This window comes from Tursiops truncatus, chromosome 11, assembly GCF_011762595.2.
Source record: "Tursiops truncatus isolate mTurTru1 chromosome 11, mTurTru1.mat.Y, whole genome shotgun sequence".
NCBI lineage: Eukaryota > Metazoa > Chordata > Mammalia > Artiodactyla > Delphinidae > Tursiops > Tursiops truncatus.
The window spans coordinates 55548100-55575951 of NC_047044.1; the positions used below are offsets into that span (position 1 = coordinate 55548100).

Below are 27852 nucleotides of genomic sequence, written 5' to 3' on the forward strand. Positions count from 1 at the left end.
CAACTTAACAATTCCTCTTTTGTGAGAGGAGGAAAGAAAGACAAGGGAGAGGATACTGAGAAGTACTGACAGGATAAGGAACTCTCAGGAAAGGTGATAATAGGGAAGACTTACAATACCTAGAGTTGATAGACAACAATGAGTTTCAATTATGATATCGGATTTCTTGCTTAACTTCTATCTTTAACATACATTTCCACTTAATTCATGAAAAGCATTTCAATGGCTCCCTGACAGCTAATAAATAGTCTCAAGCCTTTCAGATTTACAGATAATTACAAAAGTACCTCCAACTGTCAGGAAATTACCAGACTTCCATCGGTTTATGAACAGATTTTGAACGGAGAAGGCAGAAAGAAAAGTCAAACTACAACACACATTTGTGGGTGAGAAAAAAAACAACAGAGATCACTGACTTTGCTTTTTCTGCAATTTTCACAAATTCCTTAAGTGCCAGTTACTTATAACATCATTATAACACAGGCCTAAGGTAACTTCTGAAATTGAAATTTAGGCTGTCATAACCTTTGAACTACAATAAAGGCAGGACCTAAGTTGCTATTAACACCTGGTTAAGTTTCACATTGTTTTGCCTTGCTTTGTTTGCCTTTTAAAAATGTTTTTCGTTGTTTGTTTTAGTTTGGCCATTCAGCTTTAGTAGGTCTTAAATGATATAAATTCTCCTGTTCTACTGCTGTTTAGATTTTATGCCAAATGTTAGCAATACATGAAGCCAAATATTCAAACTTATCGAGTACTCTCTCAATATGTCTAGTTCAAAATCTCCCACATACTCAGAGTTGCAGCGGGATAGATACTGCTCTCTAAAGGGCAGCGCAATAATCATCTTCATGGATATTTATTATCTTTTGTGAACAGATGTAGGTCATTGTAGAGAGAGTTCCAAAGTCACCTTCCAAAGCTGAAATACAGACATGACATTTGGTAAAGTTTCAAAACCTGTCAGGACAATTTTCTTCAATTCACCAAAATTCCCTTTGTACTGTCGAAAGACTGCTGGAAGAGCAATGTTTTCAAACTGTTCGGCTTGATTACACTGGTGTGGTACCACTTATCTAGAGCTATTTTAAGCATCTTCTTGAGTTACAGTAAGCTATATTGTAAATCTAATTACCTTTGCCCACGGGAAAGTAAGTACATGTGAACCCTGCTCTGTAATCTACTTAACAAAAGGCACTGTATTTTTCTTCATAGAATTTATCAAGATTGTTATTACATAGTTATTTATATTTCTAAATGCCTTTCTCTTCCACTATAAATTCCAAAAGAGCATGCAAATGTGTTTTATATGCAGTACCTTGCTCAGTGCCTAGAGAGACAGTGAATGTTTGATGAATGAATAAATGAATGAATGAGTGACCATGTAAAAGATAACTAAATTATATACACTTATGCTTGACACTTTAAGCTCATGCTGAAAATGTATACATACTTCAGGGACTCACTGGCGTATATGACAGTGTAGTGTAATGAGGCACAAACTTTCAATTCAAATGGAATGGATTTAATGCCAGATCTGGTATTTAATGAATTGTGTGATCAAAGACAAGTGGAATGAACTCTCTAACCCTCTGTTTTCTCATCTGTAAAATGTGAACAATTGCACTGGATTAAGTATTAAAGATAATGTATACAAAAGTATGCAGCACAGTCCATGACATGGAGCAAGGTCTTAATGTGGTGGGTAATGTCACTTATTAATATTTTATATAGATTTTAAGTGAATTATATTAATCTAAATTATCCAAGGGCTTTTAAAAATTGACAACATAAGTCTATTTTGAGCATATGCTAGCAGTGATAATTCATCAATAATTTACAGCATTAAAATGAATTTTCCTACACCTTCGTGTCTATTTTCCCAATTATTATAAAGTTTCAACAAGTTATTTTCAATTAAATTTCATCATTCTTTACTCGGTACACTCCTTGCAAATTCTTCATAATCATTCAAGAATCCTTCTCAATTGGTCCCCATAACCATAATCTGAGTTCATTGTCAGTTCAATTTTCTGGCCTAAATTGCATGCTCTTCCCTAATCAACTTTCATTTCATTATTGCCCCTATATTTCATAACTTCAGCGATTATCATAATGGAAAAAGTAATCATTGCTGAATTGTATTCTCCCTTCTGGACTATACCTTCTTTGAGGGTCTATCCTCTGCACAAAGAATTGGATCCAATCTTAAGCCTTAATTTTTATTCATCCATTTATGGACATATACTGAGCATGATCTATGCTGTTCTGAATGTCTGTGTCTCCCAAAATTCTATGTTGAAGATCTAACACCTAAGATGATGGTATTAGGAGGTAGGGCCTTTGGAAGGTTATTAGAAATGGGATTAGGACCCTTATGAAAGAGCCTCCAGAAAGCTAGCTCACTTCCCCCACCATATGAGGATATAAGAAATCAGCGACCTGAAAGAGGGCCCTCACCTGACCATGTTGCACCCTGATCTCAGACTTCCAGCCTCCAGAACTATAAAAGATAAATTTCTGTTGTTTATAAGCTGCCCAGTCTGTGGTAGTTTGTTATAGCCACCTGAAAAGTCTCCGACAATCTTTGTGCCAGACACCGTGTTGGGTTAGATTGTTACAAACCAGAGCACGATAAAGTCTCTAGGATCAAAGAGCTCACAGACTAATTAGGGGATGCAAAGCTAGAAATAAATAATTATGAAAAATGTGATAAAGGAAATAACTATGCTCATGGCTTTATGAAAACACTGAGAAATAACGATGTGCATGGCTTTATGATAATTAACCAGCCTCAGGTAAGTAAGGACAGGGACAGAATCCTAGAAAAAGCAATGTTTCTTAAAAGATAGAAAGGAACCAGTGGACTAAAAGGAAAAGGGGAAGGACATTCCAGGCCCAAGGGTCAGTATGAAGCAAAGAAACAAATGACAGTGTATTCATACGGGAAACGCTAAGACAGCAACTTTTGCAACTCTTGTCACATCAGTTCATAAAGTATTACTCCAGCACAAAAATGGGTAGGAAAGGTTTTATATTAGACTGTGTTTAAGTTAAAATAAATTAAGGTTACAATCTTAAAAATCTGTAAATTCAGGGCTTCCCTGGTGGCTCAGTGGTTAAGAATCTGCCGGCCAATGCAGGGGACACGGGTTCGAGCCCTGGTCTGGGAAGATCCCACATGCTGCGGAGCAACTAAGCCCGTGAGCCATAACTACTCAGCCTGTGCTCTAGAGCCCACGAGCCACAACTATTAAACCTGCGCTCTACAGCCCGTGAGCCACAACTACTGAGCCCCCGCGCCACAACTGCTGAAGCCCACGCACCTACAGCCCATGCTCTGCAACAAGAGAAGCCACTGCAATGAGAAGCCCGCGCACTGCAACGAAGAGTAGCCCCCGCCTGCTGCAACTAGAGAAAGCCCGCATGCAGCAACAAAGACCCAACTCAGCCAAAAATAAAATAAATAAATTTAATTTAAAAAGGAAACTGTAAATTCAAACATTTTTTTCTTAAAACACCATTTAAAGCAACATTAGGAAACGTCTGTTTTGTTAGACTTTTATTCAGTGTTTCAGGTTACTTGGATAGAATACCGATATTCCAAAATGGTGGACTATTAACATTACTGCACATCTTCCCACCAAACAAACTCTAAACTGCCTTCTTAGTAACATGTAGGAAAAGGCCAGAAAGGCTCTCTATAAAGAGAAACTGACACACATTGGAAAGCACAATTGATAATGGTTTATTAAGCCCTAGGCTGTAGAAAAGCCTTGGAATTGGCTCCCTCTTTTCACAAATGGAGAAAGTAAGAAACAATGATAACCGGTAATGTTTACCCATGCTAAAGTGACTCCCTGGAATAAAGGCAGAAAAGTTATAAAGGGAACATTAAAAAAAAAGAGACTAGCTTTATTTCTATTCTGACACATATATAATAAGAGCCCTAGAAACTATTGCACGGTTATAGAATAAATCTGGAACTATCAAAAAAATTTACTTTTTAATACAAAGAGTTTTGTGTCCCATAAGGGCAGGGTCTTCATTTTTGTTCGTCACATTTTCCCCATCTCAAGACAAGTACTAAGAATTATTTTTGAATGAATGAATAGTGCATGAGTGCATGTTATGTATAAGACTAGACTCAGGAGAATCTGGCAGAAAATCAACACACAATGTACTCTGCCCTAGTAGGGGATACAAACGGACAAATTAAAAGGATTGCTTTGTATGAGGTAAATTTTTTTAAAGTATCATAGGAATAAGGGGTTGGGGGAAATGGTCCTTTTAGCTAATGTGATTAGGGAAGGCCTCTGAGATGGAAGAGGTGGGTGCAGGATACAGATTTACCTAAACAAATACTTTGTGTGTGCTATTTTACTACAACGTATCCTGGCAGCTACCACAGCTCCAATATAAAGGCAGAGAAAAAGCTTAAAGAGTTTATACACGATTGTTTCAAGTAATACGTGTATGTATATACAATCCACCTTTAAACAATGCAGAGGGGTTAGGTGCGCTGAGCTTCCATGCAGTTGAAAATCCCAGTATACCTTATAGTCGGCCCTCCGTACCCGCAGTTCCTCTGTATCTGAGGTTCCGTATCCAGATTCAACCAACCACAGATTGTGTAGTGCTCTAGTATGTATTTATTGAAAAAAATCCCTGTAGAAGTGGACCAGCGCAGTTCAAATCCCTGTTGTTCAAGGGTCAACTGTAAAAATAAACAAACAAACATATACTAAAACTTTTTCTATACAAATGTTGCCCTCAGTGTTTTGTTCAACTAGAAACCTTTGTAGACTTCTCAATTTGCCCATGTAAGTCATTTTTCATACATGCAGCTCCTCTCAAAAAACCCGTACAACGGAAGTTTAAAGGTTTCTGAGGAGACTTTGCCTGAGCACCAAAATATTCTTTTTAAAATTTTCTTTTCTTTTTTTTTTTCTTTTTGAGAAGACATTTAGAATACCAGGCTCTCTATTAGGTTGCCAAGATGAAAGGGGTATTTTCAGTTGCTAATACACAGCAGTACTTGTTTTTGATAGGGGCTGCCAATGACTTTCATTACATCTGTCAGTCAAATAGTAAAAAAGAAAAAAAAATCATTGAAATAAATCCTACACAATTGCAAACATTTGGCATGATAAATGGCTTTAGTAGCCAACGGTGGCATCGATCCTTGTGCTATTTGGGTAGATGGAATGCAAGAGTATTTTAGAGAAAGCACTACATTATTTTCAGAATTTCAGTCATTTAATTTCTTGTAGAAAATGAAAAGAACAATCTCAATGTTTGGAAAAATGAAATTCTAAGGTGTTTTTTTCTGTCAGAGTGCAGAGTTCAAGTTAACATATTATTTCCAATGACAAAAAAGGGACAGTCACCAAAATTTAAATAGAATGTATAGGTTGCAATCATGAAATCTACCCTCCCCCAAAAGTCAAATATTAAAAACAAAGAGTAAATCACAAATTTCCTTTCGGTCTGCTTACAAATTGCATAAGTCTAATGCCTCCTTCGTTTCTAGCAGTATTTCTGAGTTTCCTTACAAGCATTTAAATTTGGCACAAGGCTGAAACATGGGTTAGCATCTGCTGATGTTGCTCTAAGTAGAAATGTGAATTTTAAGCCCACGATGAGAATGAGCCAGTGACAATGGCTGCCATTCTTTGTTGGCAACACTGTCTTTTCCTACATCACTTTGGTCTTACAGCATGGTTTCAACTCCCTCACTATCACAAAGAGTTTGGGTTGTAGTTTTGGGTTGTTTTTGTGTTTGTTTTATTGCATATAAACAGTAATAATCTGTAAGAACATTATAAGAGGAGGAATAAGACAGGGGCACAACAGTACACTGTAGCAAACAAAAGGTAACAGAGCAAACTAAAGACTAATTTCCAGGATAGGGAATGATAAAATCAAAGAAAGATGGTAAGAACTGCAAGAGCATTATGAAAAATTAGCTTTCAAATACTGGACCAAGTCTTGGAGTTGCTAAGAATCTTTGGAAAACAAAACCAACTTTTTTTTTTTTTTTTTTTTTTTTTTTTTTGCGGTACGCGGGCCTCTCACTGTTGTGGCCTCTCCTGCTGCGGAGCACAAGCTCCGGACGCACAGGCTCAGCGGCCATGGCTCATGGGCCCAGCCGCTCCGTGGCATGTGGGATCTTCCCAGACCGGGGCACGAACCTGTGTCACCTGCATCAGCAGGTGGACTCTCAACCACTGCGCCACCAGGGAAGCCCCAACATATTTTTTAAAGGCTTCAAGGTCAGAGCCCATGAGCCTAAAGGATTATAAAATTTGGTCAGGTGTGTATTACTGAGTTGATACTTCCCAATGATAGATAAAAACTGGACTGGATTGCAAACTACCAAATCAGTATTTGAAGCTGAAAACAGAACTCTGCTAATTCAGATCATGTCAACAACCAAGGTATAATGCAACTCATGTATTAATAGATAAGGTACAGAAATACGAACACATGAAAATACTTTTGCTGTTCTTATAATCTGATATTCATACAAGTACTTAATACTATGTTTCCTATGTTAATTATAAGCAAACACAGTTATCAGAGATTCTAGTCCACTTTTTTAGAAACATATAAACTTTTTTTTCTAAAAGATTATCATGGAAGAGGTTTTAATATTTATACTTGATGTACTGAGAAACTATTTAAGTAATGCTTAATTCTAAGACATCCAAGAATTACTTGCAGAATATTTAAAAATTAAGAGTCAGGATCTGTCTTTTCTTGGGCCAACCACTAACAAGCTATGTGAATTTGGAAAATTTAGTTAACCTTCCGAAAGTCAAAGTTTCTTCCTTTCCAAAATAGAAATACTTCATAGGTCATTGAAATAATAAAATGATATACTACTTGCAGACAGCTTAGCACTTGATAACACACAGCACTATCAATTATATTTCTTTCAGAAAAAGTTATTAACCCACTGAAATGCAACAAAAAAGGAAGTAGTATTAAAAACTTTATTTTTAAAATTCTTCCTCCATCCAGAATTGTAGTTCCTATAAAACAAGAATCACAAGATTGGAAAATAATGGCAACTTAAAAAAATAAAAGGCAATGACCACGATAATAGAATACACTCCTATTTTTAGGGGAATGCCAAGACAGAAAGAAGAAGGAGGAAACGGAGAAATAGAATGATAAAAGAGCAGGGAGGCAAAGAGGTGGAAATGACTAGTCACTATAAAATATCAGATTATTGTTGTATTAAAAGTATTTGGGGAAAAAATTCTCTTGTCGCCAAATGCATTCTGGTAGTGTCCTTTGAGCCCGAGACATTTATGTGGGTATTACAGATTACAGATTCACATTCAGTGGTATCCTACGTTTATGCACTTTTAACAGTTTTTAATATTTGTGACACATTTCTTCCTTTGTCTTCCAATGTGCACCCAAAAAGATCAGAATGGGAGCTGCTTCTTTTACTAAGGGCAATCTGAGGTTGAAACAAAGATAACCTTTCTACTAAACCAGAAAAGACCACGTTTACAATTAAGCGGTGTGACCTGGTGATAGTTTCTTCTTTAATACTCAAAAGGTAGAAGCTGACTATTCTTAACCATGGTCTCCATTTGCTATATAAAGAAATGAGCAAAGAGGTCAGTGGTACTTGACTAGCACAGATCCATTTTGGAAATAGGAACAAAATTTTCTAAGTTTTCAAAATCAGGAATTATTTTCTCACAATCTACATATTATCTGAAAAATAATGTCAGGTCTATGCGCTCAGAGAGTAACATGTGGATTAACACAGTGTGTTTGATGCTACGTGAAAGCTGAAATCTCTCTTAAATCCATGCAATCAAATTCATAATATAATACATATCCAAAGTGTGTACTTCTTGTTAAATTAATTAAACAGGGAGGCCGTTAGACTGTGCTGGCTGTAATGCTGCGGAGGTCTATGTAAGCAAACAAAATCTATGCTTGTGAGTGCCTCACGGTTATGAAATCAAAACACGAAAGACAACCAATCACAAGCAGCCAGCTAGGCTGTAAGCCGTAGCCAGCCAACAACTTCCTTACTTTGCTTCTGCTTTTTCTCTATAAAAGTGTCTCCTAGGCTCCTGTTGGCGGAGCACTCCTAACCTCTTCTGGTTTGGTGCTAATTCCAATAGCTTTTTGCTCAAATGCTTAAGAATTTTAATATGCCTCAGTTTATCTTTTTTTTTAACATCTTTATTGGAGTATAATTGCTTTACAATGGTGTGTTAGTTTCTGCTTTATAACAAAGTGAATCAGTTATACATATACATATATCCCCATATCTCCTCCCTCTTGTGTCTCCCTCCCTCCCACCCTCCCTATCCCACCCCTCTAGGTGGTCACAAAGCACCAAGCGGATCTCCCTGTGCTATGCAGCTGCTTCCCACTAGCTATCTATTTTACGTTTGGTAGTGTATATATGTCCATGCCACTCTCTCGCTTTGTCACAGCTTACCCTTCCCCCTCCCCATATCCTCAAGTCCATTCTCTAGTAGGTCTGTGTCTTTATTCCCATCTTACCTCTAGGTTCTTCATGACCTTTTTTTTTTTTTCTTAGATTCCATATATATGTGTTAGCACACGGTATTTGTTTTTCTCTTTCTGACTTACTTCACTCAAATGCAAATCAAAACTACAATGAGATATCATCTCACACCGGTCAGAATGGCCATCATCAAAAAATCTAGAAACAGCAAATGCTCGAGAGGGTGTGGAGAAAAGGGAACACTCTTGCACTGTTGGTGGGAATGTAAATTGATACAGCCACTATGGAGAACAGTATGGAGGTTCCTTAAAAAACTACAAATAGAGCTACCATACGACCCAGCAATCCCACTACTGGGCATATACCCTGAGCAAACCATAATTCAAAAAGAGTCATGTACCAATATGTTCATTGCAGCTCTATTTACAATAGCCAGGACATGGAAGCAACCTAAGTGTCCATCAACAGATGAATGGATAAAGAAGATGTGGCACATATATACGATGGAATATTACTCAGCCATAGAAAGAAACGAAATTGAGTTATTTGTAGTGAGGTGGATGGACCTAGAGTCTGTCATACAGAGTGAAGTTTATCTTTTAATATACCTATTGTCTCTTCAGCTGAATTTGCCCAGCACCCCTCTAATTCTGAAAGTAACAACATCCAATAATAAATTCCTATTTTGTACACATATTTTGTCACCAAATATAAGAGAAGCACATAGTCTAAATGTTCTGTAGAATAACTTAATCAGAAAAGGCCTGGAAAAATTTTGTTCCATCCTCTTCCAAAAAGAGGATGATTATTTAACCTCAAACTTCAATAATGAAGATTTTTCTAAGTTAAAATTTGTCCTATTTTCTTGATATTAATGCTAGGGAAAATAAGTTCATTTGAGGAAAAAGGAAGTGTTCGTGTTTAATTTCTTGGAAATATCATAATTCTACATAGATCTTAATTTAGAAATTATACAGTTTTGATCATTTTACCTCATGGCCTCATGAAGCTTGAGCTTCATTTATTTGAAAACTGTTTAATCAATTTTTCATAGAAAAAATAAATTAAAACCCAAGGAGAACAAAACTCACATTCAGCATACCCTACACAATTATTTCAAAGTAAGTGCTTTTTGATTGAAATTTGAGAAGTAACTGTTTAAATATTTAAATATCTACTGAAGACAAAAATACTTCTAAGTATGCACTTAAGATGAATCTTTCTGAGTAACACTGATTTCTAGTATGTCATTATTAACATATGTAAAGAACCTAGAACAGAAATGTTTGAGTGTTTAAGAGTTTTTAAGTATGGTATATAGGCTTCCTACTTCAAAAAAAGGATATAATGATACACCATCGGAAAATTCACCAGCTTAAATATATGGGAAATCTAAAGGATTCTCTCAGGGAAATATTTTTCCTGATGGACAGATGAATCAAGTCACAAACGTTCCCTTTGCCACCTCTGGATTACACAAGAGTCTTTAGTTTCCATATCCATAAAATTAGAAACCATTTGAAGTGTAGGTAGGTTTCAGGAAATTATAACACAACTCCTCACAAACTCTTCATGAAATTTCCTATTGCATACTTGACAGCTGGATTTTTAACTGTAAAATGAGTTTCAAACTGATGAAAAATGCATGAATTTATTTCTAAATTATTAAGTGAAAAAATGGTGTGCAAGTAATTAATTAGTAAAGGACATTTTAATATTCTCTAATGGTAAAAGTATTAGACTGTGCTCTGTTTTATTGCATTGCATGATTTGTAATGTGTTCTACCACAAGCTCACTTTGTATATAAAACTGAGAAATTTGTTTCAGCCGGATTGCCAATGGAAAGAGAATTGAGGAAATAAGTCACAAAGGCAATGTTAATAAGGGGCAGAAATTCAAGCTCTGATAGTACATTCTGTACCTGGATATAGCAGAGAACTTTCCAATTAGAGCCAACAAGTAGAAAGCTGATATCTCCAAGCTGAGATTTATAGGGAGAGGTTGGCAGCATGTAATGAGAATTTGGAGCACATACATCCACCTGTTAACACCTTTAGTATAAGTATAGCTTCTAATGGCAAAAGCTAATGGCTCCATGACAATAATAAATAATAGTGAGAGAATATTCTGGCCTCAGGCCTCAGAAAAAGAATGGGTGGCATTATACGATTTTCGCTAACACTACCTGAAGGAGGACTTCTAAAGGGGCAGTTTCCTTCTCCTAAGAGCATTAGCTGCACTAGAATATGGGAAATAACAACAGGCAAGAAACAACCTTTTGGTTGAATTCCATCCTTTCCTCAATGGAATTTACATCCAGGCATGTCCTTGCTGGAAAGAAAGGAGGGAGGAAGGAAGGAAGGAAGGAAGGGAGGGAGGGAGGGGGGAGGGAGAAAGGAAGGAAGGGGGAAAGGGGGGGAGGGGGGGAAGGGAGAAAGGAAGGAGGGAGGGAGGGAAAGAAATCCCTGCCCAGGTTCCCATCACTCACTGTATACCATGCAATAAAAATGTAAAAATAAATAACACTTAAAAGCATTAGAATTCACTTCTTTGTGTGTGCACCTACCAGGACAGTCTTGGAGCACTCACAATGTGTACAGTGTGTAGGCGGACACCTGGAGTTGTGCCCTGCACAACCTACAAGGTCATTTACAGGCAGCCCTGAAGCAATATTTAAGAACATGCACTCAGGAGTTGGCAGATCTGGAATCAAGTGATCCTAACCGTATGACTGTGGGCAAGTTAATGAAACTGGTTAAGTTTAGTTTCCATATCCATAAAATGTAGATAATAATATTAGCCACCACCAAAGGCTACCGGAACAATAAATGCAAATAAAACACATAGGACACTGCCTGGTAGATGTTAGCGAGCTATAAAACTCAACTGTTGTTATTATTATCACATACCAACTTTTGTGGTTAAGTGCCACAAAAATATATAGAGCTATGTGCTGTTGACACATTATTGAATGTGAGACACCTGGAATTTCAGGCTTTAAACTCTATTGCTAAACATTAATTAACCATATCACTTGTATTTAACCCCTACCATGAAAATACACACAATATTACGTGTCTTTGTGATCTCATAGTAACTGATACGGTTAGTAGTCCACTAGGGTCTGATGTATCTGTAATCTTGGCAACCACACTGCACAAACTGCACAATACCAAGGCCACAGCTTCCCCAGAGCCCAAGAAAACAGAATAGAGTAGAATTGATAACAGCAAATATAAGCACAGTGACGTATTAACCAAGAAGACAGCCTAATTCTGTAAAAAGAAAATAAAGCACAAGCGTGCTGTAGACTTTTTTGAGCATTTGTATGAGCACCAGGAAAACATACTTGGAAGTCTTGTTATATCGACCCCAAGACTGACAGCAGAATTATTATTCTTCAGTGCAGCCAAGGCCTAGAAGTCAGGTATGTTATTAACAGCAGAATGGATCCTTCACCTTCAGGTAACTTTCATACAAACCCTTGTCTCTTCCTAATGCCAATGCCTATCAGCCCATTAATCACAGCAGCTTCTTTCCACAGCTCTCTCTTCAAATCTTACTCCCCAAGTGTGTCTCAGTCCAAACTGTACCTGTATTTAGTTGCTACCTTTCAGCTGAATTCCATCACACTGCTGGCTGCTCCTCTTGGCATTTTACAAATGAAAAAGAAATCTGCTGAGTTATTCCAGTTAGACTGCAGTGTTTCTTAACCTGGAAGGTTTTTGGAGACTTATTTGGCTGTCACAACTGGGAGGGTGCTACTGGCTTCTGGTGGATGGAGGCAGTGCCAGGACTGTGGCAGGCATGGGAGGTGCCTGAGGCTCAAAATTTAAGGAGGCACTCACTCACCCTTAGGGTCACCCAGACACAAGATTAAAGCTCATAGGGCCCTGGGAGCGAGTGCCTCCTTAAAACCATGGCTTACCTTCCTCCCTTGCCTCCCTCTAGTCCCAGTCCTGGGTTGAGGGCAGGGTTGCCTCTAAACATCCTTATAAAAGGAATTATCCAATCCAAGATATCAATAATACTGAGGCTGAGAAACCCAGACTGGTTTAAAGAATCTAAAGAAGATCAGGGTTGGATACATGATTCCCTCCCTTTTCCACTTTAAGTTACAAATTTTAAATCACACTCTGTTAAATCTAACGTCTCTAATAGTGAAATAATACCAAATTCTACCAGGTAGCTTTAATCCATTTTACTCCCATCCACATAGCCTACAATGAAGTTCAATTAACTCGACCCATTTCCTTCCTGGCCTTTGTACTTAGGCCCCAGCCTTCCCTCTGCGGGTGCATCTCTCACTCACCCTATTTACCTCTAAGGGGCAGATGCAAGGGTACCTTCCCATCAAAATGTGACTCCTCCCTTCTCAGATCTGTTTCTCTCTCTTGCGTATCTTTCTCTGTATCTTATATTACACTATAGTCATTTATTTGCCTTTTTAATTCTCCCTATCCCTGACCTACCCTGCCCCACCCACACATATGAACATGCACACAAATATACACACACTGACTTAACCTCCCTACAGTCATGAATCAGGTTTGCTTTATATTTACTTTCCCGAGAACCTCTATGTAGAACAGTGCTTTGAACATGTAGAGAACTCAATATATGTTTTAACTGGATCAACGAGGCAGTTATATACAGTAATACATGATAGCATGAACCATAATATTTCCTGTTGGCTATCTGAATCTAAATATAACACTGTGTTACTAGGCCTTGTCGAATCCAGTACCAATTTTCTTCTCCTGGCAGATGTGTCCATCTATTTCAAGTTTGAGATCCCAGAATTCTTGAGGTTTGTGTTCAGTAGGTAACTGACTTGACATTTTGCTATAAACAAAAGCACAGAATGGAATGTATTTTCTTCCCAGAGACCTGTTCTAGCAGCAGAAGAGCTTATGTCTTTGCCTGAGCTATGAGCCTAAACTCAGGAAGAAAATAAATCCAATTCCTAATAAAAGCTGAAGAAATAGCCTTGTAGTATGTCAAACTCTTCAGGAAGCCAAACTGATGCAGCATGAAAACACATTTCCATCACCCTCTACCTCACCCTCAACCTTAAAACTAGTCTGAATTCGAAATTTCTGATTTTGAATTTTAACCAAAAATAAACTGACTACCTAAGTAATTAATACATAGCTATAAATATCTTCTATTGAGAAAGAATACAATACATATACAATCAAATTTCCCAGCTATTTGTCCTCGAAACAAATATCTTATATATTTAGTTTCTAAATATGTGATTTGACAAAAAGGAAATTGAAGGCTTTCCCTAATGGATACCAAAAAACCACTGATTTTAATCATTTAATCCTCTTATCAGAGAATTAGCTTAATGTTTAACTAGCACCTGGAAAGATACAATTCTAATCTTACAAGTTTATTACGAAACAGTTATCGTGAAAAAATCATTGAAGATTAAATGCATGTATATTCCATGAACATAACTTTCAAAACTCGAGGTAACAAAACTACTATGTTAAGTTTTCTCATAGTGCTAGCTGATTCTATGCTAAGTAAGAATCATTTTCACTGTTTAGTCCATAGCCATTAGTTGGGAGAAAGGAGCTGACTTATTTGGAGCACCCAGTAAAAGCCAAGTAACCTCCATGTGTGTTTCATTCAATAGCTGCAACAACCCTGCTAAGAGAGGTTTCACCACCTGCCTTTTACAGATAAGGAAACAGCTCCAAAGATGTTTAGCAAGGTGCCAATTTTCATGACACTGGTAAACAGTGCTTCTTAAGTATTATCTTCCAACTATGTCAAAATACTGCTATCTGAAGACTGTTCTGTATTACATTTTAACCTATGAAAGGCAGAAAATCTCCTCATATTTTGAGTGTTCCACTAGTGAACCAATATATGCCACTTGATGTTAAGCGTAATAACGTTCAAGGTAAAGCAAGGACTAGGAGCTTCCCAAAGAGGAAGTGCACCCCATCAAGGAAATAGACCGCAACAGGGAGCCATCATTCTGCTGGAGTATCAGTGGTGTATACAAAGAGAAGGATGGGGCTTCCCTGGTGGCGCAGTGGTTGAGAGTCCGCCTGCCGATGCAGGGGACACGGGTTCGCGCCCCGGTCCAGGAAAATCCCACATGCCGCGGAGTGGCTGGGCCCGTGAGCCATGGCCGCTGAGCCTGCGCTCCGCAACGGGAGAGGCCACAACAGTGAGAGGCCCGCGTACCACTAAAAAAAAAAAAAAAAAAAAAAGAGAGAAGGATGGGAGAGCCATGAGGTATCACAATTCCCACAAAGTTAATCCAGTTCTCACTCCTTTGTTCCTTGTTTCAACAACTGATGATCTGGGCCTACGGTGTATGATACTTCAGTGACTACTGCATAGCATAGAAAGGTGTAAACATGTTTTTCTTCAGAAAGTTTACATGCAATGCATAAAAAGTTGAAAAGTAAGATAATATATGAGTTCCAAAAACATTATTCAATCAGGGAATGCTATGAAAATTCAAAAGGGAAAACAGATTATTCTAGCTGGGGTCATCAGGATAGGCAGTATTGAAAAGGGTGGAATTTGAACTGCCCTTGAAGGACAGGCTAAATATTAATAGATACAGACTGCAAAAGAAAATATACTAAATTCAGAGATCAAAAGTTTGGATGCAGAAAGGCATATAAGCATATTTGGGAAATGACAATAAAATTTGAAGTTGAAGAAATTCTACACAGGCACACATTCTTAAATGCTTTGTAGCAGAAGGTTTTTATAGCAACAACTTATAAATACCATCTACTACTTTCATTTTAAAGTTGCACATAAAAATGAATTTATTTCCTTTCATTTTATTACTTATGAGTAGATAATTTTTGTAGTTTAATATGTAATAGGTACACTGGTCATAATATAGTATTTTAAACAAGTATGAGAAGAGCATATCATTTTATTTTTTTTACACATCTTTATAGATTTTATATGATATTTATATAATCACATATGCATATATTATATATGTACTTGTATTTTGTTTTTGTTTTTTTTTGTTTTTATTTTTACTTCTTTATTGGAATATAATTGCTTTACAATGGTGTGTTAGTTTCTGCCTCATAACAAAGTGAATCAGTTATACATATACATATGTTCCCATATCTCTTCCCTCTTGCGTCTCCCTCCCTCCCACCCTCCCTATCCCACCCCTCCAGGTGGTCACAAAGCACCGAGCTGATCTCCCTGTGCTAGAGCATATCATTTTAATAGTTAGGCATATAGCTTCTGGATAGAAAATTTGATTATCATTTGAGAAATCTGAGTTCTCCAAGTATTGTTCTATCACTGATAATGCTGAAATGGAGACAGATAGATACAGTTAGATGAAAAATGTTATGGAGTGAATGTCTCTGTTCCCCCCAAATTCCCAATGTGAGGACATTGGGAGGTAGAACCACTGGGAAGCAATTAGGGTTAGATGAGGTCCTGGGTGGGGTGGTCCTCAGGATGGGATTAGCGCCCCTGTAAGAAGAGACCAGAAAACCGTATCTATCTGTTCCCTCTCCCTTTCCTGTTCCCGGTCCCAATCTCAGTCACACGTGTGCATGCATCATAGGAGGCCACAGCGAGACAATGGCCATCTGCAAGCCAGGAACAGGGCTCTTGCCAGAAATCAAATTAGCCAGCACCTTGATCTTGGACTTCCCAGCTTCCAGATTTGTGAGAAATAACTGTGTGTTGTTTAAGCCACCAGTTTATGGTATTTTATTATAACAGCCTGAGCTAAGACATAAATAGGTAAGTAGACCAACTAACAAACAAATTGTTATATAAATGAAGATAGAGAAGAGTCTTTTGAGAATCAATGTAGTCTTAAAAAGTTATTTATATCTCTAACCTAAGTATGGGAAAATTTAATCTGAATGCTGGGTGGGACATTAATTAATTGATTCATTTATTTATTCAGTTATTATTTACTGAGGACATCCCATATGGTAGGCCCTAAGCTAGGTGCTGGGTTAAAATACACACACACACACACACACACACACACACACACACACACACACACACACAAAGAAATGATGTGTTTTTTTCCTCACTACATAGTGGAGGAGATAGACATATAAGCGTATAATTATAGTCAAATGTGATAAAAGCTACAGCAGGGGTAGATTAAGGTCCTATGAAAGCAATAAATGCTTCCTATACGACTCTGGCATGATTTCATAGAGGAAATGAGAATGGAACAGAGTCATGAAAGACATTCAGTTAGAGAAGAAGAATAAGTCATTTCAGATATAACGAGCAGAATGTTCAAAGGTATGACTCCTGATGTAGCAAACGATGGCCCTGAATCATTGGAGGCCTGATCAGAAAGGGCAGGAATCGAGACTGAAAACGTACGATGGTGCTTGACAGCAAAAGCAAGGCTACGGATCACAACAGTAAAGGGAGGTCTATATAGGCTTTTAAGCCTGAGAAAGATATGATTAGATTTACTTTTCAGTAAAATTGCTTTGAGGGCAATGGGGAGAATTACGAAGTGCAGGGAAGAACTGCGGAGTAGTTCAGGTAGAAGATGGTAAAGATACCGACAAAAGCAGTGGCAACAAGAATGGGAAGAAATGTTGGATTCAAGGTTATAGCTTGAGTCGTAAGGGTTTGATGAAAATGTGGTTGTACTAGATGGTAAGAAATGTCAAGAACGACCTTATGTTCCCAATGTGGAAGACTGGGTGGATATTAATGGATTTGCAATTCTGGCACAGGATGAATGGAAGAACATCATACAGGCAATGGCCATGCAGGACTGCAGCAAGAGATCAGTCAGGGTAAGGGCTGTAGACTCAGAAACCACCAGCTTAGAGGGTGGAGCTGAAACTCTGAAGACAGGCATGTCACTGAAATTATGAGCAAGGAAAGAGCAGAGGTTTTGGAAATAAACAGTGTTAGGTGATAGAAAAAGCAAAGTCTGGGGAAAAGACCAAGGCGGGGAGGAAGATTGCCTAAATGCACAAAAATGTAAAAAAGAGCAGGGGCTGAGTAAAGACAAATTTATCCAGAGAAAGTCCCCGTATTTAACCTTACTTTCTCTGAAGCTTTGTGAGCAAAAATATTTCATTACTTCAAGGTAAGAAGCTTTTCCTCAGGAAGCTACAGTTTCTGTCTAGAAAAATTAATGACAAACATCAGACACTAAGATAAATAAATAAAAATCAAAAGATTGGCACATACACTCACATATATAGATAACTGCATGATAACATGGTTTACATAAGAAATGGATTTGCACTTTACACAGAGCAAGAAATCTAAAACAGTGGCCTATCAAATTTTATGAACTTCTGAAGGAATTTATTTAAATTTTTCTAATGAAACAAAAAAAGAATGGATTTTGTTTCCATGGTTGATGTTGTGACATAATGCCACAGGAAATTACTTCTGGTTTAAATCACGAACTGTGCATAAATTCTCCTGGGTTCCAGGTCAATGTATGAAGCACAGCATGGTGTAAGTGATATGAGACCTATGGGGAATTGCAAGATTGGCTTCCTTTCTAATGAGGGAAAAGTTTTATTTACAAGATAGCTGAAGTAATAACACGAATTAATTTATACCCTCTGCATTTAAAGGTCAAGTACTTCTCTCCATGTTCTTGAGACTAGAAGAAACCAATATTAAATAACATTTATAAATGTTATAAGAACAAAGTCTCTTGTTGGTACACATTGAGCTCCCATATAACATATATTCAGATGGAAAGTTTAAACATGTTTTACTCAGTGTCAAAGGAGTTAAAACTGTCCTTGTTGCAATTTATATCCCTTTTGCTTTTACCAGACTTGCTTTCCCTGTTTTTCAATCTGAACAAGTTGTCATCAGCTGAATCCAGAGGCAACATTCTGAGCTCAGGCGCATCCTCTAATACACTGACAGCAGTATATGCATTTCTGTGACAGGACTGGTTGCTGGCAAGCAGCAGGAACTCCTATGTTTGAGTCAGGCTCTTTCTCCTGAGTATCTGTTATGTGACTGTGAGTCACTTAAAGTCCCTCAGTTGTATTCATCCGTAAAATGGAGAGAATTATCACCTTGATCCACCTCACTGAATTAACGAGATGAATCAATGAAAACACTGGGTTGATCGTAAAACACTGTACAAATGAAATCATGGTTAGTTTTTTTTATTCATTTTTAAGTTACCAAGGGCCTGGAAATAACCCAGAACATAACTGCATGTACTAATTTGTAGGGAATTAGGTTGAGTCCAGACCTTCACTTTTATGTTACATGCTCTTCTCTTAAGAAACTAACAAAGCAATAAAAAAAAAAAAAAGCCAAAAAACAAAAAAACCTGAGGAACTTAAAAGGACAGAGAAAATGAGTCCTTGAAATGTTTAAGGCTTTCCTAGAAATATTTAGGCAAAGAATGACACTTTCTTCTGTAAAATGCTCATGATTCTACTCCTATAATCTGTAATTACACCTACTAACATATTCTGCTTTTACCTCCTTTTTGCTCCTCCCATATAATACAGTGTTTCATACACAACAGACTGTCAATAAGTATATGATTAATTGCAGCAGGAAAATTTTCAGGTGTAAAATGTTACATAATATAGCTCAGTCAATGTAATTTTTTAAAAACATCTGTCCCTCTACAAATGCCCCAATTTCTTTCCTTTTAATGGCTAAGTTATATTCCATTGTATACATAACTAGAGACTGTCATACAGAGTGAGGTAAGTCAGAAAGAGAAAAACAAATATCGTATATTAATGCATATATGTGGAATCTAGAAAGATTGTACAGATGAACCTATTTGCAACGCAGAAATAAAGACACAGACGTAGAAAACAAACGTACAGACACCAAGGGGAGAAGGGGGGTGGGATGAATTGGGAGATTGGGATTGACATATATACAACTACTATGTATAAAATAGATAACTAATGAGAACCTACTGTATAGCACAGGGAACTCTACTCAGTGCTCTGTGGTGATCTAAATGGGAAGGAAATCCAAAAAAGAGGGGATATATGTATACATAGAGCTGATTCACTTTGCTGTACAGCAGAAACTAACACAACACTGTAAAACAACTATATACCAATTAAAAAACAAACTATCTCTTTAGGTAACAATTCTACCATTGAAGTATATTTTTTATATAAAGCAAATTATATTAAAAAATGTTTTTTCTAAACTGACAAATTGTTTTGTTTCTATTTCACCAATCTATATTAGGCACATTTGCTACTGCCTTCCTTTCTTTCAGTCTGCTTCTCAATGATAATAAAGGAACATACCTAGGTAGACCTGCTAGGTAGAACATACCTAGGTACCACATGATCCTAACCCCAGGCCATAGCCAATTAGACCAGGGCTTACATCGAGTGAGAAGGAGAAAGAAATAACTAATACTTATTGAGTAGCCACTATATCCAAGGCTCTTCCTTTTACTCTTCACATGCACTCACTCATTTAACCCTCATTACAACTGTGAGGTAGTGAATATTATTATCATCCCCATTTACAGATGAAGAAATTGAGTCACAGAAAGTTTCCCAAGATTACAAGGCTAGCAAGATTTGGAGCTGAGCTTCAAATCCAGCCAGTCTAGCTGCAGAACCCAAGCTCTAACCATTGTGGCACGCTGTCCTTAAATAGTATACCACCATACTACCATCTATAGGTGAGGCAAAGACAATTTTATCTTCTATCTCAAGAATTTGAGGTGATACATGGAGAGACTGAGTCAGTTGGATGGTGTTGGACACTAGAAGTGTGAGGTCATTTAGCACTGCAACAGAAAGGAAAATCGGTAGGCCATGGGGGAAGGTCAGGGCTGCATTACTCTTCCAGCCAGATCTAACTATACTTCCTGAAATTAGGCTCCAAGAAAATCCCCTGTGTTTCCAACTTGAGTTAATTTGTGCAAGTCTCTGTCCTTTATAGTATAAAAATCCCTCCATTGAAAGTAACTAAAAAATTGTACATAAAACAGGAAAACTAGAAGAAAGTAAGAAACATCCAGAAAACGAAACTAACTGAAAGTGGAAACCAAGTGGTTAAGAAGAGTACTTTATTCAGGTTTCCTCTTGGGACATTTGATCAACGAAGTAGACTTGGACTTGGGGTTTCACAGCCCAAAGAGCTGCAACAGATCACAAGGCCCAAGGTCAGCCAGAGATGGAAAGTCTAAAAGGTGATACTCCCTCCTGTGACCCAATAAAACTGTACCGTCATTGTACCAGAAATAAGTTTGCAAGTTTGCAATGCTACACACACACAGACACACACACTACACACTGCTGGCAACTGCAAAGAAACCAGTCTGCCTCTAAATTTGGCACTGGTGACAGGGAACAAAAAATATCACCTGAGGATTCATAACCAACAGTAATCCCTCACGTGACTTTGCCCTCCAGTTTCGTACTGTCAAGGTGGTTCAAACATCTAAAAATAGTTTAGAGTATCGGGTAATATCCCAGGCCCTGGAAAAAGGAAACACAAATTCTCTCAACTAGAAATCCAGCTTAGTCCAAGCTTCAAATAATTCTTGCATGATGGAGATCCAAGTAATACTCATTTGAAAGGCATTATTAAGCAAGAACCAGGAGAAACTACAGATAGTAGAATCTGGTCCACAAATACATTAGATAACAAAATTATCAACCAGAAAATATAAATTGAGCATGCTTTAAACAGGATTAAAATATAATTAAACAGTATGAGACCACGAATAATTGTACAAGAACTAAACATTAAAAAAAAAAAGACTTTTGCCCAAATATAACTTACTAAAACCGAACAAAAGAAAAGGAGAGCAAATGAATAATAAATACAAAATTTCCAATAGTGGTTAGCTCTGGGAAGGGGTGGGGGGATGGGTAGATAAGGATCAAAGAATGAGACCAGGGAGATGCACACAGGTAAGTTTACATTTTTGTTAATATTCGAATTCTTGAACTGGTTGGTGGGTTCATTAATTTTCATTATGTTAACAAATAATTAAACACAGCTATGAATGAGGAGAGCATGTCACAACCTAAAGATTACGATTAGTCTTTAATTCAATTCTGAATACCAGAGGGCCAACATACAAATAATAAGTAAGTAAATATTTTAAAACCAATTACTATAATTCACCACAATAAAGGAAAAATTTTAAAACCATCTCAAAATTCTACCAAACTAAATATCGAAGAAAAGTTCCTCAATCTGCTATCTATAAAAACAACAAAAAACTAAACAAAAATCTGTAACATCATACTTAATGTTACCCGTTTGAGAGATTAGAATATGTGGTTTTAAAAAGGCAACATAGTATCTTCAACATATAGTTCTTCCTTTAAAATATAACAAAATATACCAAATCCTTTATAGATTAAAAACAAATGGAGCCCGTGAAAGAAGACCTGAATGAATAGAGATAAATCACGCTCATGAATTGAAAGTTTCAATATCATAAAAATGCCAAGTAGATGTATTGATTCAAATGCAATGAAAAATGCCTTTTTTTTTTTTTTTACTTGAAAACCTGAGTGTAAAATGTATTGAGGGCTTCCCTGGTGGCGCAGTGGTTGAGAGTCCGCCTGCCGATGCAGGGGACACAGGTTCATGCCCCGGTCCGGGAAGATCCCACATGGCCGCGGAGCGGCTGGGCCCGTGAGCCACGGCCGCTGAGCCTGCGCGTCCGGAGCCTGTGCTCCGCAACGGGAGAGGCCACAACAGTGAGAGGCCCGCGTGCAGCAAAAAATAAAATAAAATAAAATAAAATGTATTGAAAGATCAAAGGCCTAGAATGGCAAAGTCGTTTCTGAAATAGAACCAAAGGACTGGGATGAGCATGACTAAATATCAAGGCTTATTATAAAGCTTTGGTGCCTGACAGTGAGAGGCACCGGTACCAGGGTAGATGAATTCATCAAGGAACACAACAGAAAGCCAGGAAACACACACACACACACACACACACACACACACACACACACAATTTATTTTTATTTCAAAACTGGTATTATCAGTTAGTAGGAAAAAAACTGTTGTTCTAGGCCAACTGGTCATCCATATGGGAAAATATGACCCTAGGTTTTCCCCTCACACCCTGCAGAAAAATGAACATAAGGTGAATCACCCTTCATGATAAAACAAAGCCACAGCTCATCTAGCCAATACAATAGCCAATAGCCACATGGGGCTATTTAAATTTATATGTAAATTAATTGAAATTAAATTTTAAAATTTAGCTCCTCAGTCACATTGTTCACATTTCAAGTACTCAAAAGTAACATGTGGTTAGTGGCTACCATACTGGGCAGTGCCAGGTATAAAATATTTCCATCAGTGCAGAAAGGTCTATTGGACAGTACTGAGGGACATTTACAATAGTATCATTATGACCTTGGGGTCAGGAAGGGATGTATTAAGCAAGGAGTAATAAATTAAACAAACAAGCAGAAAAGGATGAAAATAACTGATAAATTCAGCTATTAAAATTCAGAACCATTTGTCAAAAGACACTACAGAAAATGAAAAAGAAAGCCTTAATTTGAAGGAAGGTATCTGTAATATTTATATATATATATATATATATATATATATATATATATATATATAGAATACATGGGATATATAAAGACTCTAAGCAACAAAAAGATAATCACATAGAAAAATGGATAAAAGACTTAGGTACTTCATTCTCTTTGATGACCAAAAAAATAATTATAGCCTGATTTATCTTATCCATATATGGAGTAGGTTAGATTGAAATGTTTGACAAATTTCTGTGTTCTATTTTAAATCACCAAGAGTAAGAGGGCAACAACAACATACTTTTCAGCCTGGAAGGAAGATTATACTGGTTTGGACACCATCCCAGCAACATATAAGTAGGTTGATCATTATGTTTGAACATGTAATTAAATAGATACTTCTAATGTTAGCTTATCCTTAATTAAAAGATAGTTCTCTAGCTTACTTAACAATTTATCTTTACCTTATTTGAGCACTCATACGTGGGAGGCACATAGTACATTTATACCACCTTCTCGCTCTGAGTGTAGAATGTGGTGACTAAGGCATTAATTTCACATTTACTTCAATCAGAAGAGTCAGAGAACACAAAGACGTGTGTGATTGGAGGATGGAATGGTAAAGGAAATAAAGTTACAAACATATGAGGAAATACTGAAAATATAACTCAAATGCAGTTTCCTCAAGGCAAAGATTAATTTTCATCCCTGAATTAACATGAATAGGTATTTCTCTGTGTACCATCCACTTCCTTACCCTCCCCCAAATGGACAGGATAAAAAAAAAAAAAAATCATACTTTCTTAGCTTCTATATAGAAAAAAAGTTTTCATGTTTTAATAAAACAAATTTGTAAAACTGATGTTTATGTACCTTAAACACTGAAACAAAACTGCACTCACACCACATACCCAAACGGTCTAATTTGCACTGTCTTAGTTTTAACCAAATTGTAAGAGAAGCATTTAAAGGAATGTTGACCTTTTATTCTGGCATATGGTAAAACAATAACAATACTAAACAACTTCAAAAAAAGTTTAAACTAGCTATCAGTTAGTACCACAAAATACCAAACAGTAACATGTGATAGTTTGCTCACACCCAGACAAGTGTAAGGGCCAATGATTCTAGAAGTTGACTCAGTCTGTCAGAAAGAAATAAACAATGGGGAACACTCTGTATGTGGATCTCAAGAAACTATGACGTGATTTCACCTCTCAAGGTCTTTGTAATCTAAGACTGAGAGGAAAACAATTAGTAGGTTGGCAATTCTGGTACACGGTGAATCATGTTAGACATCTGCAAGAGAATGGGACATTCAAGTCATATTAAATATTAGAGGATACAATTGTCAGTAATGGAGCACCCCATTCCAGCTTAGCCTCACCACTTCCTAGAATCCTGGGCAGAGACTAATTACATATTCTGCCTCTATTCAGATTGGCCTGCAAAACCAGAATATGTTTGGGCTGGGTTTGTAAATACAATCAGTGGGCCACCTGCATAGCTAAGGAAAGCCAACGAAAGGCCATAAACTCAGACATTGGTGTGAAGGGTAATTTTTTTAAAGTAATATTATGACTACAACAAAATATTATATTTCTCCCAGTTTGGAAGGGGTGGACTTTTGTACATAATTTTATGTTCTGATCAATAATCCAATGTGATTCCCTTCTGAGATGTATTCTTATTGTACACTTGATTTCTCTTCCTCACAAATGTTTGCCTCCTACTTTCTCCTCTGCTACAGTGCTCTGATTCATTTTCTCTTGCCAATTTCCTGTTTTCTGTGCCTTCCAAAGAGGACACACATGTCTAATTCAATATTGTTTTTATAGTGGTAAAATGACAGATATTTTTGCAAAACAGAGAGCAGGAAGTGATTAGAAGGGCTTTGGACATCAACGTTCCTGACTAATGAAAAAGCCAAGAGAAATGTTATAACTTCTTGAGCACTACATAGCGAAAACTGTTCTCAATCCATAAGTAAGACCACTTGGTTGATGTCTGCGTCCTTAATATTAATTCCAATGCAGACCACATTGTGGTGCTTTCATGTGCAAATTTTTCATAAACACCCCTCATTATAAATTCAGTAGTTACCTGGACCTTTTCAGAAAAAAGGGTTTTTATATGAAGCAGTAAATAATTTCCAAGTTGATGTGTTCTGCTTTGCATCTAGAATCCCAGCAATGAATCTACAACACTCAAGAGTTCTTTATGCGGGCAAAACCTAGAATAACATGAATAATCCAATCCATTTCATGGGCAGGGATCTATGGCGGCAAGGAATCAAAATTCACTCAGTGTAGCTTAAGGAAAAGGGGAGAAAGAAAAAAAAAAAACATTATCAACACAGAACTCAACTGTAGAGTTGTTAGGCAGCTGCCTCCTCTGTCTCTTTAGGGCCCTGAACGGGTTCAGATGCTGAGTATAATCTAAGTGATAAAATGTGGAATCTGAGGTTAGAGTGTCTAGTCTCAAACATTATCTCTATTATTTACTAACTTTGTGAACTGTGGTGAGTCACTGAATGTCTCAGTGCCTCGGTTCCTTTTTTTGTAAAAAAGTAGTAACAGTACTTTTCTTATAGGATTAAACAAGATAACGCATGTAAAAGGCTTAGGACAGTGCCTGAGACAGTACGCACTCAATAAACGAAAGTCATTATGATAACATAATTGTAACTGCTTCTTTTGAGCATATGCTCTGTCTTCTCTCTGCCTGGCAGCTTCCTCTATTTGCATACGTGCCAACATAGCCACTAGATCAGAGTTACTGATTTCTCACAACTCCAGTGCCCATCATTTCTGATTTACTCAGCCCACGTCATGTGATGTACACATGGTTATCCTCACTAGGGCTGTGGAAAGGGACAGATTCCCTCAGGATCTGTCAGCAGGGAGCCAAAGATCTGCCTTTCTGGTGTGAACGTTTCCAATTCATAGATTAATAAAATTCACAGGCACTTTCCCTCTCAGGTTAATATTAATATAAACTTACCAACAAACAAAGCTGGCTAAGAAACATATGAGCTGCTTGTAAGATGGTGAGTAACTATATGCCTGCAAAGCAGTCAACTGAAGCTAGATAATCACTTTCAATGGATTCAGTAGGATTAATACATGGGGTGAAATAATGTGCTTAAATAACTCTAAGTTTGTTTGAGTAAATGATTCAGTTTACACAGACTGACTGTGTAAAATTGGAAGTCTTCGATACAAGTCTGCAATTTAAATTTGCCTTTGTTTGAATCCTAGAAATCTGAAAAGGAAAAGGGTTTAGCTCACAAATCAGATTAGGTAAAGGTTAAATGCCCACTTCAATAGAAAGTATCTGGTAAAATCTTCATGTTTAAGTAAGAAGTCACTCAGTGACTTGAAATGCTCAGTTTAGATACATCTAACATGCAGAGTTTTCAGGGTAGTTGAAAAATTAAAAAAAATATATAAAATAAAATTTCCATGAAAATTTTCTTTATAACCAGGTGTTGTAAATGGGAATATATAGGAACAGGTAAAAATATATATAAATCACAAAATTATATCAGCATAAAATTCTACATAGAAAACACAGCCAACTTCCAAGTAAAACAGCATTTCTACTATCAAAGATATCACTTATTATACCAAAATTTCATTGTAGATAGGTGACTCCCACAAAACCAAGAAAAAAGTGAGTTATGGGTAGGAAGATGGGGATGATGGTGTCAGTGGTCAAGAGTCAACCATTTCTCTTTGGAAGTTCCCGACCTTAGTATCTATGTGTACGTTATTACCAGAGGCACTATTAAGAAAGGAAGATCACACCCAATAAGGGTGTGATTACTGAACAATTAGTACTGTTAACTGTCATGCATTTTAGACTTGGAGGGGAATGTTCTACTTTCAAAGAATTAGTTTTTGCATAATCTTTATTTTCACCCTTCCTTGAAGGGTACAGGAAATGTGGAAGGAAAGTCCAGTGTGCTGTTTTCATAGACTGGCAAACATTAGTCAGAATTTAGGAAGCCTTGTTCTTGGGCTTGAATGCAGGTGACTTTTATTCATCTTTTAACCCCATTATTGAGTACAACAATATTTTTCATTTCATTGGTCTCAGTCATGCTAGAAAAGATGGAATAAGCTTACATGGAAGCACAATTAGCAAAAACATACTAAGCACCTGTATTTTAAAATCTATTGTATAAAATAACATAGCAATCTATGTTGGTTAACCATGTGGTTTAACAAATGTTTGAGTATGTAATATATGGAATAAAGCTTAGAATATGGTGAGAAAAATGATCTAGGGATGCTGAGTCGTGTGTTTAAGGAAATCTATGAAGTCTATTTAGCAGATGAGCATATAAATGGTATTGATAATTAAGCAACTCAGTGACATGGCCACAAGCTACAATGCTATAACTGTAAAATGGAAGATAAAATGGGTTACAGATGTCAGGGAATGGTTCCAATATTTTTTTTCATAATATTTCTGTAATACACAGTAAATGTCTTTGCTTCCTGTGAAGCAAAAAAAGAAAAAAAACCCCACAAAACCCTCAAGGATTGCACAAAATTTGGTCAGTTACTTAACGATAGTAAAATAAAGCCATATTTCATTTAAGAGCTTTTAGCAAAGGCGTTCAAAATTTTAGAATGCCTCTGTGTATGATGTGGCAATCCATAGAAATAAGGGAACCAGATGTTAGTAAAATAAATGTTTTTCTAATGATTAAAACCTCAAGGTTTGGGAAGGCAGAGTGATTCTATGAATAATAAACAAAGTAACCATAGTGACCTCACATGAGAAGTGTTCATTTAGCTCCCTAATAATGAAGTTATATTTAAATTATT

General features: G+C 37.0%; 1 protein-coding gene across 9 annotated transcripts in view; it reads right to left on the minus strand.

The window, feature by feature from the left end:
* SLC16A7 (solute carrier family 16 member 7) overlaps positions 1–27852 on the minus strand; it is a 164576-nt gene that overhangs the window by 114085 nt on the left and 22639 nt on the right. For 5 of the 9 annotated variants that reach the window (XM_033866361.2, XM_033866355.2, XM_033866360.2 and 2 more), the window contains exon 2: positions 4557–4717. The exons of 3 other annotated variants lie outside the window; for them this stretch is intronic. The gene's annotated coding sequence lies outside the window, so the exon portion shown is untranslated. Of the gene's footprint in view, positions 1–4556; positions 4718–12103; positions 12370–27852 lie in introns of those variants that run through there. One more of the 9 variants, XM_073788431.1, reaches the window with a different exon arrangement.